Genomic DNA, 6,024 nt, shown 5'->3' with positions numbered 1-6,024 from the left:
CTCAGGTCCCAGAGGGGTTTATTGCTACCCCAGTTGTTCAGGACGCTTTGGTCCGATTGGTGGGCCTCATGGAGGGTGTCACTCGTGCAGGCTTGCTTTCTGTAGCACCAGCCACTTCTCGGGCTGGAGGAGGAGTCCAGATTCCTACTACTCGTACTCGGGAGCAGGTAGCTCCCCAGACTCAGACTTCAGCAGTTCAGCCAGTTCGAGCATCTCAGCCTGGCGTGGTAGCCCAGGCCGGTGATGGAGCAGCTACGTCTGCCAATGCTTTATGAAGATTGGACAGGTTTACCAAGCTCTTCACTTCTACATTCAGCGGTGCATCTACTGAGGATCCCCAGGATTATCTGGATAGTTGCCACGAGGTTCTTCAGAACATGGGGATTGTTGAGTCCAATGGGGTGGATTTTGCTACATTTTGCTTGTCTGGATCCGCCAAGACTTGGTGGAGGGATTATTGCTTAGTTAGGCCAGCAGGATCACCAGCCTATACATGGGAGCAGTTCACACAGCTATTTCTAGAGAAGTTTCTCCCCATTACTCAGCGAGAGGCCTATCGGAGGCAGTTCGAGCGCCTTCAGCAGGGATCCATGACTATCACCCAGTATAAGACCAGGTTCATTGACTTAGCTCGCCATGCTCTGGTTATACTTCCCACTGAGAGGGAGAGAGTGAGACGGTTTATCGATGGACTCATTCAGTCGATTCGTCTCCAGATGGCTAGAGAGACTGGGAGTGAGATATCCTTCCATGGAGGCGGCCAATGTGGCCTGGAGGGTTGAGATGGTATTATCACACGGGGGTGGTCATAAAGCAGACAAGAGACCCCGTCAGTCAGGCAGATTCAGTGGTGCCTCGTCTGGAGGCAGGGATTCATATGGTAGAGGCCATCCTCCTAGGCCTTTTCAGTCAGCACTCCAGGTTTCTCACGGTGCTTTGGGTAGTCGTGGTCCTCAGACGCAGTATTCCGATCAGCAGTCCTTCAGTGCACCACCAGCATCTATTAGTGCACCACCGCTTCAGAGTTTCCAGGGTCGTCAGCCCCAGCAGCCGAGGGCTTGTTTTACTTGTGGTGACACGAGGAACATTACTAGGTATTGCCCTCGCGCACCAGGTGGCTCTCAGCATCAGAGTTCTCGTGCCATGGTACAAGCACCAGATGTTCCACAGCCCGCCTAGCCAGCTAGGGGTGGAGGTAGAGGTCCTAGAGGTGGAGCTCAGGCTGCTAGAGGTGGAGGCCAGCCAGCAGTAGGCCGACCCAGAGATGTGGTTCAGGATGGTGGGGCCCAGCCCCGATGTTATGCTCTTCAGGCCAGGCCCGAGGCTGAGGCTTTAGATGCAGTTATTACAGGTACGGTTCTGGTTTGTGAAAGAGATGCTTCAGTGTTATTTGATCCGGGGTCTACGTATTCGTATGTATCATCTTATTTTGCCCCGTACTTAGTCATGCCTGGTGATGCATTGAGTATTCCTGTTTATATGTCAACACCGGTGGGTGATTCTATTGTGGTCGATCGAGTCCATCGTTCTTGTATTGTGACGATTGGGGTTCTTGATACTCGTGTAGATTTGTTGCTCTTAGACATGGTTGACTTCGACATTATATTGGGGATGGACTGGTTATCACCCTATCACGCTATCTTGGACTATCATGCCAAGACTGTGACCTTAGCTTTACCGGGTATGCCTCGTTTAGAGTGGAGAGGGACTCCTGGTCATTCTACCCGCAGTGTTATATCGTATGTGAAGGCTCGGCGTATGGTCGAGAAGGGGTGTTTGGCCTATTTGGCATATGTTCGTGCTTCTAGTGCTGAGGTCCCTTCTATTGATTTTGTGCCCGTTGTTCGTGAGTTTCCTGATGTTTTCCCTTCAGACCTGCCGGGTATTCCACCCGACGGGGATATTTATTTCTGCATTGATTTGGCTTCGGGCACTCAGCCCATTTCTATCCCGCCATATCGTATGGCGCCGCCTGAGTTGAAAGAGTTGAAGGAGCAATTGCAAGACATGCTTGAGAAGGGCTTCATTAGGCCCAGTGTTTCGCCTTGGGGTGCGCCGGTGTTGTTTGTTAAAAAGAAGGATGGGTCAATGAGAATGTGTATTGGTTACCAGCAATTGAACAAGGTTACAATCAAGAATAAGTATCCGCTATCGAGGATTTATGATTTGTTCGACCAGCTTCAGGGTGCCAGGGTATTTTCAAAGATTGACTTACGATCTGGCTACCATCAGTTGAGGATTAGGGCATCCGATGTCCCTCAGACAGCTTTCCGCACTCGGTACGGGCATTATAAGTTCATGGTTATGTCATTCGGGTTGACAAATGCAACAGCAGCTTTCATGGATTTGATGAACTGAGTGTTCAGGCCTTATCTGGATTCGTTCGTGATAGTCTTCATTGATGATATATTGATATATTCCCGCAGCCAGGAGGAGCACGAGCAGCACCTTAGAGTGGTTCTTCAGACTCTGAGGGACAATCAATTATATGCAAAGTTCTCGAAGTGTGAGTTCTGGTTGAGTTCAGTTGCACTCCTGGGTCATGTTGTGTCAGCAGAGGGTATTCAGGTTGATCCGAAGAAGATTGAGGCAGTTAAGGACTGGCCTAGACCAGCATCAACTACAGAGATTCGGAGTTTCTTGGGGTTGGCAGGCTACTATCGTCGGTTCATGGAGGGGTTTTCATCTATTGCAGCCCCGATGACCCAGTTGACCCAGAAGGGTGCCCAGTTCAGGTGGTCGGATGAGTGTGAGGTGAGCTTTCAGAAGCTCAAGACAGCTCTGACTACGGCACCGGTGTTGGTTTTGCCCACAGGTTCAGGGCCTTATACAGTTTATTGTGATGCTTCCTGTGTTGGGCTTGGGGCAGTGTTGATGCAGGATGGCAAAGTCATTGCCTATGCTTTGAGGCAGTTAAAGATTCATGAGAAGAACTATCCGGTTCATGACTTGGAGTTGGCAACCATAGTTCACGATTGATGATTTGGAGGCATTATCTGTATGGCGTGGCATGTGAGGTGTTCACGGATCACAAGAGTCTTCAGTACTTGTTCAAGCAAAAGGAGTTGAATTTGAGGCAGAGGAGGTGGTTGGAGTTGTTGAAGGATTATGATATCACCATTTTATATCATCCGGGAAAGGCCTTGTGGTGGCCGATGCTTTGAGTAGGAAGTCAGCCAGTATGGGAAGTCTTATTTATATTGCGGTCGGTGAGAGGCCGCTTGCTTTGGATGTTCAGGCTTTGGCCAATCAGTTCGTGAGACTGGATGTTTCTGAGCCCAGTCGTGTGTTAGCTTGCACGGTCGCTCGTTCTTCATTATTGGAGCGTATCCGTGATCGGCAGTATGATGATCCCCATTTGTGTGTCCTTAGAGACACGGTGCAGCGCAGAGGTGCCAGGCAGGTTACCTTAGATGATGATGGAGTTTTGAGATTGCAAGGTCGAGTATGTGTGCCTAATGTGGATGGGCTCCGAGAGTTGATTTTGGAAGAGGCCCATAGCTCCCGGTACTCTATTCATTCGGGCGTTGCGAAGATGTATCAGGATTTGCGGCAGCATTATTGGTGGCGTAGAATGAAGAAGGATATCGTAGCATATGTGGCTCGTTGTTTGAATTGTCAGCAGGTTAAGTACGAGCATCAGAGGCCTGATGGTTTATTTCAGAGGATTGAGCTTCCCGAGTAGAAGTGGGAGCGGATTACTATGGACTTCGTTACTGGACTTCCGCTGACTCGGAAGAAGTTCGACGCAATATAGGTCATTGTTGATAGGCTGACCAAGTCAGCACATTTCATTCCTGTGGCAGTCTCCTATTCTTCTGAGAGGTTGGCTGGGATTTATATTCGGGAGATTGTTCGCCTTCATGGTGTACCCGTATCTATCATTTTGGACCGGGGTACCCAGTTTACCTCTGGCTTCTAGAGAGCAGTTCAGCAAGAGTTGGGCACACGGGTTGAGTTGAGCACATCATTTCATCCCCAGACAGACGGTCAGTCCGAGCGGACTATTCAGATTTTGGAGGATATGCTCCGAGCTTGTGTTATTGACTTTGGAGGTTCGTGGGATCAGTTCTTGCCCTTAGCGGAGTTTGCCTACAACAACAGTTACCAGTCAAGCATTCAGATGGCTCCTTATGAGGCCTTATATGGTAGGTGGTGTCGGTCTCCGGTTGGATGGTTTGAGCCGGGGGAGGCTCGGTTGTTAGGTACGGATCTGGTTTAGGAGGCCTTGGACAAGGTTAGGATTATTCAGGATAGGCTTCGTTCAGCTCAGTCCAGGCAAAAGAGCTATGCAGACCGCAAGGTTCGATATGTGGCTTTTATGGTTGGTGAGCGGGTATTGCTCCGAGTGTCGCCTATGAAGGGCGTGATGAGATTTGGGAAGAAGGGCAAGCTTAGCCCTAGGTTCATTGGTCCGTTTGAGATTCTTGATCGAGTGGGAGAGGTGGCTTATAGACTTGCTTTGCCGCCGAGCTTATCAGCCGTGCATCCAGTGTTTCATGTGTCCATGCCTAGGAGGATCACGGAGATCCAGCCCACGTGTTAGATTTTCAGCACTGTCCAGTTGGACAAGGTCTTGTCTTATGAGGAGGAACCGATAGCTATTCTAGACCGGCAGGTTCGTCAGTTGAGATCCAAGAGTTTCCCTTCTGTTCGTGTTCAGTGGAGAGGTCAGCCTCCTAAGGCATCGACCTGGGAGTCCGAGTCCGATATGCGGAGCCGTTATCCTCATCTTTTCCCCGACTCAGGTACTTCCTTCTTCTGTCCGTTCGAGGACGAACGGTTGTTTTAGAGGTGGAGAATGTGACGACCCAAAGGGTCATCATCTGTTTTTAATTGAATTCTATGACTCCGAGGCCTTGAAAACCTCATTTAGAGTCACCTCGATTTGCGTGCGCAGTCCGGGCGCGTAGCCGGAAAGCTTAAATATGAAATTCTGTGAAAAATGCTAAGTTTTGATGTTAAAATGAATAAATTTGACTTTGGTCAACATTTTGGGCAAACGGACCCGGACCCGTGATTTGATGGTCCCGGAGGTCCGTAGGAAAATATGGGACTTGGGCGTATGCCCGGAATTGAATTCCGAGGTCCCAAGCCCAAGGAATGAATTTTTTTAAGGTAAAATTATTTTCTGAAACTGTTTAAGGAAATTTGAAATGAAATTAATTAGAACGTGTTGTTATCGGGCCCGTATTTTGGTTCCGGCGCCCGGTACAGGTCTTATATATGTTTTAAGTCCTTCCTGTGAAATTTGGTTGAAAACGGACGTTGTTTGACGTGATTCGGACCTAAATTGGAAAATTTGATGTTTTAAGAAGTTTGAAAGAATTCTTGGATTTTGAGGTTTAATTCGATGTTTATGATGTTATTTTGGCGATTTAATCGCACGAATAAGTCCGTAGGATGTTTTTGAAGTTGTGTGTATATTGGGTTTGGAGCCCCGAGGGCTTGGGTGAGTTTTGGATAGGCCACGGGTTGCATTTTTTGAACTTGAAATCTGTTGGTATGAACTGACCTGCAGGCTTCGCATTTGCGAAGCCAGCCTCGCAAATGCGAGCAATGCCTCGCAAATGCGAAGATGGGACCTGGGCAGGCCTGATAGCAAATGCGACCAATTGGTTCGCAAATGCGAAGGTCCTCTAGTCAGCCCGGGGTCGCAAATACGACCCTGTGTTCGCAATTCCCCAGTCGTAAATGCAACTTTTGCTTCGCAAATGCGAAGGCCCAGACATTTCAAAGGGTTCGCAAATACGAACCCTGTTTCGCATTTCCCTCATCTGCAGAGGTCGGGGTTCGCAATTGCGAACCCCTGTTCGCATTTTCCATAATTGAGACCTGCAATTTTTACACTTAAACGATTTTGAACCCCATTTTTCATATTTTCTCAAACCCAAACACACTTAGGCGATTTTTCAAGCACAAGTCTTCTTCCAAATCAATTGTAAGTTAGTTTTACTCATTTCTTTCAATCATTAACATCTTTTAACATGATTTCAACCTAAAATCAAAGATTTTCATGGGGAA

This window comes from Nicotiana attenuata, unplaced genomic scaffold (assembly GCF_001879085.1).
Source record: "Nicotiana attenuata strain UT unplaced genomic scaffold, NIATTr2, whole genome shotgun sequence".
Taxonomy (NCBI): Eukaryota; Viridiplantae; Streptophyta; class Magnoliopsida; order Solanales; family Solanaceae; genus Nicotiana; species Nicotiana attenuata.
Note: the sequence above shows the minus strand (reverse complement) of the source record.